This window comes from Strix uralensis, chromosome 6 (assembly GCF_047716275.1).
Source record: "Strix uralensis isolate ZFMK-TIS-50842 chromosome 6, bStrUra1, whole genome shotgun sequence".
NCBI classification, from domain to species: Eukaryota; Metazoa; Chordata; class Aves; order Strigiformes; family Strigidae; genus Strix; species Strix uralensis.
Genome location: NC_133977.1, coordinates 25,610,065 through 25,622,401, shown reverse-complemented (window position 1 = coordinate 25,622,401; position 12,337 = coordinate 25,610,065). Strand labels below are relative to the sequence as shown.

The following is a 12,337-nucleotide window of genomic DNA, read 5'->3' as shown; positions in this document are numbered from 1 at the left end:
GCAGGTCACCTGGTAGAGGACACAACAGATATTAAAGTGATTATAGCCTTGATTTTAGTCAGAAGATAGAATTACATGTGTGTTGGTAGAGATGTCAGTAAGACCATGCAGAATGGACTTTCCTGTTTTTTAGAAGCACAGTATCTCTACATTTACTATATTTCAAATACAGTTTCACAGTGCCAGGGTAAGACCAAGAGGCTGGGAATGGGACAGGAGGGCTGGGGGTTGCAGGCAGGCAGGCAGAGTAGGCCACAAAATGACTGAAAAGCCAGGAAGGAGAGCTTCTATTTCTCTGCAATGGGTTTATATCAGCCAGGCTTAAGTAATGGTATTGCAAATTGAGGCCCAGGGGAATTTGGAGCATACAGCAAGCTTTTGTTCACCAAACCCCAAAAGGTATGTGGGAGATTTGGGGGTTTGTTTCCATTTAAATGGCATATATATTTCTAAACCATAAGTTAATCTATTTTGCTCTGTTTATTGTACAGCCTTGCTGATCCAGTACCTGTTATGAAAAATATTTTTCCTAGCCAATATAGTGACAACTCTTTAAAGTAACAATTATCTGTTACTGTACTTGGCACTTTCATTTACTTCCCTTCAGAACTTTTGAACAAGGAAGAAAACATCAAATCTAATGTTATAAAGCTTATAGAGGAGGAAAAAAAAAAAAGGCAGGGGGTGGGGGAAAGCAACGAAGAAAGAAGAGCATGGCTAGAAGTCATTTGAAGGCATGCAAGTTTTCCAGTGTAAACACAGGAGCTAATTAGATGTTGTGATTTTAAAACATGTTCTGTTATCAGAAGACAAAATAGAAATCTGTACTGATTGTACTGGTATACTGTACTGGTGAACAAAAACGTAGGCACATACATACACCTCTACTCCCTCCTCCCCACAGACATACACAGATACAAAATCAGTTTAGTCCCCTGTAAAAAGATTTAGCTCCTGTAAATATATCTTGGGATTTTAGGTGTACTTTTTCACACTGTAAGATTTCTAACCAGTTTAATCTAACTCCTTCTGATTATTATTAGAAACTCATTATTTGAGGACATCTATCTTTATAGTAGCTATGGACCATTAAGGAGCACAATGCCCATAATTGTTTAAAAAAGGTGGGGGGGGGGGGGGGGGGGAGGAAGGGAAAGGGAGAAGAGGATCAGGAGGAGGGAGAAGGTAACTACGGGAGATTTTGCAATTAGAAGAGCATCATCTGCTCTGCATTTTGTTCCTTGGAACACTTACACAGTAACAAACTGAGTTTGAAGTTTCACCTCCATCCAAAATCATAAATGAGTCATTCATTATACCTTTACGTAACACAAGTATTTTTGTTCTAACGAATATAAAATGTGTTCTTACAACCACCAGGAAAAATCAAAAGCCCTATTTACTCTATCATACTGCATTAATACCTCAAGAGGGAGATTGTAGCATTTAAGAAGCACAAATAAAGCTAATGCCTACCATTTCCTGGGGAAACTCCTTATAACACCCATCACCTGGCTTCTAAGATTTGTTGCACATCTGCATATCCAAAGTCAATACAAATTGCAGGGACTTAACGCCTCTTACAAATGAGCACCCAAAAGTGGAAACCTGAATTGCGCTTGCTGAGATGCAATACTATTCGTGATGTTATCTCAGCCACTCAGAGCCTTCAAGCTCAAGCTGCAGCTGTTGTAGCAGCTCTGAAACAGAAAGGAACAGTAACTTTAGCCAAAAACGACTTGCCTGTCATGAATGAAAGTAACGACTTCTACTATCTCTAAACAGCTGACATCTTGGGGGTGGGGGAAAGAAGTGTGTTTGCTAATTACTCAGTAACAAAACATCTTTCCTTAATTAGTGGTGAAAATTATTACTCCAAATGAATACTAGTGTCTGTTTGTCTGTTATTCTGTACCATATGGATAATCTGATGAGTGATGGAAGAAATATCCCATTATAACTCCGAACATTTCTAACTAGTGAAAACTTTAAAAATGTCATTCATTAAGGCGCTGGTTATTTGCAGTCTTTACAAGCACATGATGAGATATATTTTACCTACATCTAACTTTAAAATAAAATCTTTAAAAAGCTTGAAACAAAGGCTTCTCAAACTTACTTAACTATGTGTCTCAACAAAGACATTCTCTGCATATTAAGGTGTGCCTTTGATATGACTGATGCATTGACATATGCTAGGGGCCAAATAACGAGAAGTGCTTCACACCCGTTGTTACATAGGATTTACTGACTATCAGCTTCAGCTCTCTACCAACACTAACATTAATCTGAACAATAGATTAAATTTCTCAATAAAACTACCATGGTATCAACTAAATTAATGTTACTGCTAAAGTTTTTAAACTGAAAGCAGAAAAATACACCAGTCTTGTAGCATAAAGAACGCCTGCCTACACAGGAGTATGAAATGAAATGAATGGAAGTCAAATAACAAAATGAAAAATCAATGATTAAAAAAGGTTAACTGCTGCCTGAACAGTTTCCGAAATATATTTATTTCAGCCCTTATCGAAGGCAAAGAGTAAGAAATAAAGAATTATCAGAAATTCTATAAAGACATGGAAAATTACTATATTTAAAACAGAATATCTGCCTATTTATAGTATGTTCAATACAGCACCAGTATGGATATGTAGTTAACATAAAGATGCAGATCTAACACTAGTAAACGCAAAAACACTTAATTTTGTAAATTAAGTGTACATTCAGCTGAAGAGTTAGCAAAATTTACAGTCTCTTTTGATATTAAAAATAACCGAATCTTGCTAGTTTAAGCCCAGCAATTTTCAGATTGAATGGGGAAATCCAGTTCACAAATTAACACAGGTGACTTTAAGCCTATACTACTTTCATAAAAAACAATACACATATTTGAATTTCTCTATTTTAATCATGCAGATGACCCATCAGTTAAAGATCTTCAACAAATTCCATATGTATTTTAAATAAAACAATTTTATAGAGTGCAGGAAAGGATTCATAAAAACATATTGTCCAAACTGAGTTTGCATACAGCAACACTGCATTATTGTTTTAGAGCTGCAAGAGGAAACAGAATTGTGTTCATATACTGAGAGTGTATTTCTACAATACTGTATATAGTGATGTGGTCCACAAATGCCAACAACAAGGGACTGAAAATAGGATCAATTCTTTTCCTTCTCAGAAACAATCTTGTAAGCATCTGAGTTCCCAAAGACATAAAAGAATAGTTACTTTTCTGAGATCTTTTGATATCGCTCTTCATGGTGGAGCTATCCACGAGTGACGCGAAAGATCTCTTTTGAAAGTAAATGGTGCGCCTTCAAGTATGTTCAGATACATCTTTGCTGTTCCTTTCTATGTTTCTCAAGTTTTACTTGAAAAGGATGCTTGATTTTTAAAAATTTGGTTTAGGTATCACAATGGGATACCTTATATCAGTCAGTGCTTGCAAACTTGATTCTTCCAGCATAGAAGCTAGCTGTTTCTTTCTGTGTCAACACAGGAGACTGAAGTAATCAGGTCTAAAGAAGACAGAGGACATTAACCTGCACTTTCTCAGAATCTGTGATGAGTAAGTTCATACTTTCAACATGACTACGCTGAGCTGTAAGTTATATAAATAGCTACTTTTCATCTAAAAGTACAGCTATCACAGAAGTTTGTATAGCAGGGCTATCAGTTCATAATATTTTAAATGTCAATATTGATACTATTATCAGGGATTAATAATTTCTGCGTATAACTTTATCATTCCCATCCACCCTCTGCTGTCACTCAGTAATATAAAGCACTTGTTGGCTCTTCCCCTCACCATGTCTCCAGAAGAAACACAGTAACATCTGTTGTACTGACTAGGAATATTTTTGCAGCAGTACAGTTCTCATAGTTTTATTAAGTGATAATTCAAGCTCCCTGTATAAATGCTTTTTTATTAATGAATTGTATGCTAGAATGGAGGAGACAGAAGAGGAGAAACTTCTCAGAAGAAAATAGAGATGTTATTTCCAACATACTAAAAAGCAAACAGTAGTTGTTCTAAATCAGGCAAAAAAACCCTTTGAATGAGGATGAAGATACATTCCTGCCACAAACCCCTGTAACCTACCAGGTCCAGCCCCTTCTCCATTGTCTTCGCAATATTCATTTTCAAATTCCATTCAGATTAGCAGGAGTTACACAAATACGCATTAATGTGTCCCTTAAGTATTTTATCACACTGAAGATGAGAAACAAAAAGTTTAATTATGACCCATACTGAAGAATCATTCATTCAGACCCTGCTTAATTAGATGTGAGACAGCTATCTTAGATCATGAAGTTTGACCACAGTATGCTCTTACTGCTACAGTATTAATGCAAATAAGATACAGATTACTGAGACCAATTTATCATCACCAATTTATCATCACCAATCTATAACCAGCTTGACACATGCACACATTCAAAAATATCACACAAAATAAATTGTGGCATACTTCTTCATGCGTTGAGCAATTCATATACAGAAAATGAACCATATGCTTCAAAAAAGACTACGTGACACATTAAAAGTGGAATACAAAAGGGTTAAAAACAGATAACAAAAAGTCCAAGCAATACATGATTTCAAGGAACCTGGAGCAAAAATGGACTTGCATCACCAAAGTGTGCTATCGCATCAAAATAATTTCAGCATTTTTGTCCACATCACTTTCAGGATATTTAAAATTTAACTAAAAATGTACTAGCAGTAGCTGCACTACACTTAAAAAGAACTGAGAAAATAGTTTCTCAGTGACGGTTAAATAATATGACTGGTAATTGCTATTTCAGTGTTTCATGGCACATCAGACTACACGTTTAATACGATATTATAAAAAAAATTTTAAAAATTAGTGACATGACAGTCATCTGTGTTATTTTTAATTTTAGCTGAGAAAAAGATGAAACTTTTTTCCACATGCAGAAAAACAGTTTAAAGAACAAAGTTTTATTCCATTATTTAAATATAGTAATGCATGTCTGTTCTTTTTATTGTACAAATACAATAGCCATTGTAGTAAGGAGTGTTGCTTATATGATTAAACAGATAGTTCAGTATTATGATATGTTTGACAGGTACCGTTACTAGCACTATAGGAGCAGACATACAGTATTGTTATTACCATACTGTGTGTGCCGATACCTCATAGCACTATAACTCAGCAAAAGGGAAGCACAGACTCCGCATTTTCATCAGTGCAGACATCTCAGTATGCTCTTAATCAGCGGTGCTTTCTGCAGGTTACACTTTCTAGTATTCTTCCCATTCTCAAACTGACCTGTCAAAGCCCAATGTTCCCCCCAGATTCTCAAGACTTTGGTAACCAAGGCTGACCAACTATTTCTCTTTACATTTTACCCTCACCTGTCACACAGCGAGACCAACATCAACAGGTATTTAGAAGCAATAGTAGTGTATTGTACTTGTATTTAGTAGGTTGCTGCAAATACAAATTATCTTCTAAGAAACATAATACGTATTACACGCATTCTCTTTAACATGCTGATCAGGGGGGTGGCAGGTACAATTATTAAAGAACTGAAAGCCTTAGATTTCCTTTGACCTCCATTACAGTCTAGGACTCTCTGCTCCTTGAAGGATAAGATTGTATTTGTCGAACCTATGGTAACATATTGCAAGTGGATTTTCTCTGTTCTTCTGTATTAGCTATCATCCTTTAAAGGAATCCAGTTTCACTATGAGAGATGTATATGTTCTTTCGAGATTCAGAGATTTTTCTTTTTTCTTCCTTTTTTTTTTTTTTTTAAGAAAAAAGAAAAATTGAATGATCTTAAGGAATTTTCTTTAAGCTTGCATTTCTCACACACTCTATAAAAATATCATTGGCATAGGGTGAAAAGGTCGCATGCCTCACAGAAATGGAGCCAAGTACTCCAGTAAGGTTTTTCACCTGGAAAATATCCCTATAACTAAATCTGTGTATTGGAAATTTTTTATTATTATTTTAGCAACAAAAAAACCTTCAGGCCTTTTCCCAGCCTAGAGTTCCCTGTAGTGATCTTTCCCATAAGGAAGATAAGTTTTCACTTAGAGGATAGCATCTCTAGCAGCAAGAGTTTAATACTCTGCAACAATATCAGGGATACGCAATCCTGAATTTACAGCTCTTCAAATTACTTTTATAGCTATACTGTTCATTTTGGATCAGATGCTTATCTAAAATTCCATATATTTTGGTAGCCATAATATCTGATTTAAAACAGCCTCCAACAACCCAAAGAACGGTACTAAAAAAAAGAAAAAGCTACCAAAAAAAAAAACCCAACCAAGACAGTGGGCCAGATTCTGGGAGCTGTAAATTACTGGAGCTGTTTAAAGCTAAACTATTTTATACCAGCTAAGGATCGGGCCCAATGTGCACAATTCCACTTCAAAGTTGATTTTTTTTTTCTACCTGTGTAGTGCTTTGCTTCTCATCTGCTCTGTTAATAACACATGAGAATTTTTAATTGGTTTATCCCAAATTCTTTTTACAGTTATTTTTATGCTTTTGTTTATCAATGACTCAGGAGGTGAAAAAAGTGCTGATTGATCAATTAATCAAGCTTTACTGACATACAGTATTCCTCAATACTTCAGAAACGTCTGCAGAACAATTTATTCCAATCATAAGATCAATGAATCAATGTAAAACCCCAGTAATTAAATTTATCAACTCAGTATCAATACATCTGGCACTTTATGAAAGTATTATGTGAAGTTTGTTCTCTTAAGGGATATATTGATTGAGGGCAAAGAGCCAGATATTTCTATTATTAGATCTGGGAATGCTAGATCAAAACTCAGTCTGTTATAAACAATATACAAATGTTTCGTATACACAGATCTCATGCTGATTCTGTACCATTAAACCCACTCCTAACAAGCAGATAAGCCTATTAATTGATGATTAAGACTACAGGAAGATCAGTCATATTCAATGCTTCTTGTACGCATGCATTGAACAAACATATTGACAGGAACCGTACAGAATCATTTTCCTCTAGGAATTATATTTTTTAAAAGGAGAAGAGCATCTAAACAGAAGCAGATTTCAAACCTTGTTCGTGCAGCATCAAATAGCCTTAATTAATTAATTAAATTTTGAAACTAAAGCTTTGCAGTCTGAAAGAGATTATCACACCTCTCTCCATCATATATAGTAGTTATTAATTGAAAGGTGAACAATAAAGCCTAAAGATGACACATCTGATAAGAGTCATATTAAAAATCAAAACAAGGAAACAAAAACACCATCCAAGTGTTTTACAGTTTAAGCTTTAAAGGGCTAGTATACAAACTATTCCGGAATATATTTTTAGTTGCTATCCCTTACTACATACACGTAAGCAAGTAGGACACAAAAGTTCATGAAGTGCCATTTCATCAGTTGTAAGAAAAAGGGTAATAGGCTTTTTATATGAAGGAAAAAAGAAACAATAAAGCAAAACAAAGATTTTTTGGCTCTGCTTAAACCAAAAAAAAGTCTTAAAGAACAGCTAATGACATGAGACTGTAATTTTTTACCATGAATTGTATGATGAAGATATCAATAACAATCCAATCGTTGTATTTTTAAAATACTGCTAGAATAAGAGAAGCAACCATCCCTGTGCTTTCACAGATGTTGCAATAAATAAAAACAATTTGATTGAGTACTGAAGATACCTTATTATGAAGGGGGGGAAATAACAACAAAAACCCCAAACCCACCAGATTCGTGTAGGAGTCACATCCTGTTACAAACATCAAACAACAATGAGCCTTTATTACCATGCTATGATTCCTTCATTTCAAACATGATTAATTAGCAAGTATAACACTCACCAAAACTCCCACCACGCTGCTGTTTGCTGCCTATTTGCAAATGGGTCTCTATCAAGTATCCATAAGCTGTATTAGTCTCATTTATGACACTGAAGAAAAGAAGTCAAAGCATCCTGCTTTAAGGAAGATTTCGCTCATACCTTAGCCAAAAAGAAAAGAAAACAAAACAAAACCCCAGCAACAAACACACACCAAAATCCTCTTTCATCAAAGGGATTCCTTGATAATCCAAACACAAACTTCATGCAAAATTAAAAACTTTTCTAAAAAGTTGCTAAGCAATTCAAATGGTTGAAAATAAGTAGAGGTAAAAGATCAGTTTAGGTTTTTTTTTTGGTTTTTTTTTTTTTAACTTGAAACCTCAATTTTACATTCGATTTGAAATACACTGCTTCTGTTAAGAAAGAAAGTGTGGTTCATCTGTCAAAATGGAAACAAAAAAAAGGATGAGAAGGGGAAGACACACTTAACAGAACTCTTAACATGTTCTAAGCTGTGCAAACAGATATCTTCAAATGTACCTTACTTGCAATAAACATTGCATTGGCAGTAAAAGAAACTTTGCTTCACAGGGAGGAGAGGTGGAAACTGAGATTACAAATACATAAGAAGAAACAAGACTGAGATGAGAGCAAAAAAATCTGAAATTGTCTTCTTAAGCTGAACTCTATAAATACCATCACAAAAACAATGGAAAAAGGTTCAACTTGGAAGCAACAGATGTATTCACAAGCAAGAAAATATCACTGATGAAATAATGCACAGACATACAGAGAGGATCTTTAAAAGTATGAAGAGAGATGCCTGTGTGGCAAAGCTAAAGTTTCAACATGAGAATAAAAATTAAGCAGAAGATCCAATACCTCCTTGGTTTACCAGCTCTGTATCACAGATACTTGATGATTTTGTCACGCCCAGAGCAGAGTCATTTTTAAGTGTAAATCAGTCCTACTCTCTCTAGCTTTTTCAATTTTATAAATTTGGGATCAAAAACATCAAAGCAGCTTCCACTTCGGACCTAACTTTTAGAGGATCAATGTGACAAGTCACTGCTTGATAGATGTTTCTCTTGATAAACGACTTGTTCAAAAGAGACATTGTAGCTTTCATTTCCTGACCACAACACACTTTTAATTTGCAACAGCAGAGCTGCTCGAGTGTGACTAGTTCCCACTTTCCAGCCTTTCAGGATTGTGGCACTGTCAGGCCACATACACGGGCAAAACAAAAACTCAGAAAGAGGTGCATCCGCAACAAGAATTGTAGCAAAACTTTTGCTCGAACAGGAACCTGATTACATTTGATTTCTCCTAACAGTGGGCTTTTAAACCCCCCTCCCAACTACCTCCAATCCCTAACATTTTAGAGAAGGGGAAGAAAAGAAGAGAAATCATATTTGGAAATATATACTTAAGGACCATAGAATATATATAGCTGCCTAATAGTATCATGTTTATTATACATATATATATTACTGCTACTATAATTATTATTATTATCTGGGAATCGCATTTAACAGTCCAAACCGTCCACACCATCCAATTTCAGCTCTCAGCATACTGTCCGATTCCCGATTTAAAATTTATAAATGTAATATCCTCCTCATCACAAGCAGCAGTCCAATCTGCTCTGAATATATATTACAGCTTTAACATCACAGAGGGAAATCTCCCATCTGGCAATCACATTCGCTCCAACAGCTCTAGGAAAAAAAAAAAAAAATGTTCCGTTCTCGCTCGCTCACTCTCCTCCTTAAAACATTTCTCAGGGCAAATTATGTGCATCTAAAATAAACAGTTGCCTTATTGATCGCTTCAAAGTCAACAAGTTCTAAATGCAAAATGCAATCAGATCATTCCCATCATATAGCACCCGGGATATGTTTAGCAATATAGTCACCTACAGCACCAAAATAGGAGTGTACATTGTGCAACTGCTCTCTCAATTTCTTTCTTGCATTCAGATATGTTATTACGAGAGATCATCAGCCACACATGCCAGACCTCCCCCTTATCCCAAACACACATACACACACACACACACACAGTCTCTCTCCTAGGGTCTTCCTCCATCCTTATTTGTTGCTACCACACGCAATTAAAAGTGAACGTACCCCCTTTTTGGTTGCACAAAACAGACTAATAGTCACTTCTGTTGTTAGTTCCTTAGCCTTAATTGCATACCTAGAGGTGCACCTACTGCACCACAAGATCTATTGAAATTCCCCACACTCCATTTTATCTGACTTTTTTGGAGGAGGGGGTGGCATGGGGGGCTGGAGAGTGACCGTTAAAATGAAGCCAGTTTCAACACCTGATTATTTCATTCTGTTACACATTGAGAACAGAACAGTAGGAACCAGACACTTGTAAACTAAGCATAAAATACTACTTATTAAACAGTATTAAACATTCGACCACAACAGTAATTTTGTTTGTTTACATGCAAAACATTCCCTCACCCCACATCAGTTAAAGCCTCTAGCAGATGATTACACTGAAAGTAAGAGAGGGAAAAGCAGATGGAGTTCAAATAAATACTCAATAATTATTAGTTTGCAAAAGGAAAAGATGCATTTTAGGCATGTACATATGAGTATGTAGACGTATAGGTGTATATACTCATTGCTACGCATTTTCGCCTTCTCCAGTCACCGAGTTTTACTAATTTACATACCATTGGAGTTCAGTGGTGTATATAGTGCACTGCTAGTAACATGCAACTTTAGGTTTTACAACTGAGATCAATACAATGGACAAAACTAATGCTATAATCGAAGCAGAAATGATAAACAAATGATAGCAAGAGAAAAAAATGCTTATATATACAGAAATTAAAATATACTATCAAACATTAGGTATTTATTACAAAATATTTGCATGCAGAGTCCTCGGTGCGTTATCATGCTATTTAAATTTGTCTTTGCTATTTAGATGCAAAGGAAGTAGATCCCAAAACGGACATACCATAAACACTGGTGCTACTGATCATTTCTTGCTGGCAGCACAAAAAGCTGAATTGGATTTTTCACAAGCAGGAATTCCAAAGGTTGCTTTTCATTAAAGCCACTTTTCCTCTCAGCTATCAAATGTCACTGCCTTGAAACGTGGGCCCTTTCGTCAGGTATTCATTTAACCTACATGCATATAATTAAGTGGGAAAGCAACATCAACAAAAAGGGGATCTCAGATCACAAGAGAAGAAAGAAAGGGGGAAAAAAAGCACATGACCAGGAATGCAAGTCCATGTCAATTTCACTCACTCCCATTGAAACTAACAAGAGCTCCAGGGAGGATAGTAATAGGATCAGTGGATTGTATATACCATTAAATTATACATCTTTCTCTCCCTTCCGAGCCAACAATACGCCCACCACGCTGTACCCCCTCCAAGATGATGTGCTTACATTTTACTGCAACAGCTCCTCTGACATATTCGTGCCCCCCCCAGCCGAGACACAGCAATTTAAACCTAACTTTTGTTTTGCGAGATTCTTATTTGCACTTATTTGCTCAGAAGTTAGTTGCCTCAAAGTCCAGCCCCGCGTTACCTGCGGTTTATTATTTTCAATGCAACTTAAAAATAAATCCAATTAGGAGGAGGAGGAGGTGGGGAGGGAGCTTGCAATCGCGAACTCTTAATCTGCCTACTATTGTTGGCAATGATCAAGGAGGAAAAACCATGCACTGCGATTGTGTATCTGTACTTTCCAGACTACGATTAGGAAAGCAGACCAGAGTGTTTAGTATCAGAAAACGACTGCAAATTAGGCAAAATATTTAGGGCACGAGGAGGCGATTAAAAAAATACGCGGTAGTCTCGGAGAGCTTTAAGATTAAATAAAATTTAAAACGGTGGTAGGAAGACTAGAAAAAAAAAAAAAATCCTCTTACCTGGAGATTTGGTACAAGAACCCGATAGGTTAGAGTAGCATCGATCCGATGTGTTTGCTGATGAATGGGGGCTCGGGTTAAGTGAAGGTGCCTATGATTTGAAATCATTCCAAGTTTTTGAAGGGAAGACTGACTGCAGCCTCTGCCATGTTGGAATTTCAAACCCAAAACAGCTGCTTTGCAAGGAGCCAGCATGCCAGCAGCTGGACGCCTGCGCAGAGCGCCGCCGAGCCAAATTCAAATCACTTTCACGCGAAGAGCCAAAGATCAGTTTTCAAAGGGGGAGCGGCGCGGGGGGCGGGGGCGCTCCGCGGCCCTGCGTGCCGGGGCCGCCGCTTCCCGCGGGGGGCGGCGGGGCGTCCGCGCCGCGGTCCCGCGCCCGCTCCCCGGGGCGGCGGGACGGGGGGCAGCGGGCTCCCTCCGCGGCGGCGGCGGCGGGGCTCCCCCTGGGCGCGGCGGCGCTCCGCGGCGTGGCGGGGAGCGGGGGGGGGGAAGGGCCGGGGCCTAGCGGCGGCCCGCGCCCGCGGGCCAGGCGGGCCGGGAGCCGGCGGCGGAGGATCCGCCGGCCGTGGCCGCTCCGCCGCGGCCG

At 37.6% G+C, this 12,337-nt stretch overlaps 1 protein-coding gene across 1 annotated transcript in view; it reads right to left on the bottom strand.

The window, feature by feature from the left end:
• Positions 1 to 11,876, bottom strand: part of FIGN (fidgetin, microtubule severing factor) — a 97,638-nt gene extending 85,762 nt beyond the window's left edge. Inside the window, exon 1 of the mRNA XM_074872293.1 lies at positions 11,749 to 11,876. The gene's annotated coding sequence lies outside the window, so the exon portion shown is untranslated. The remainder of the gene's footprint in view (positions 1 to 11,748) is intronic.
• Positions 11,877 to 12,337: the final 461 nt, after the last annotated feature.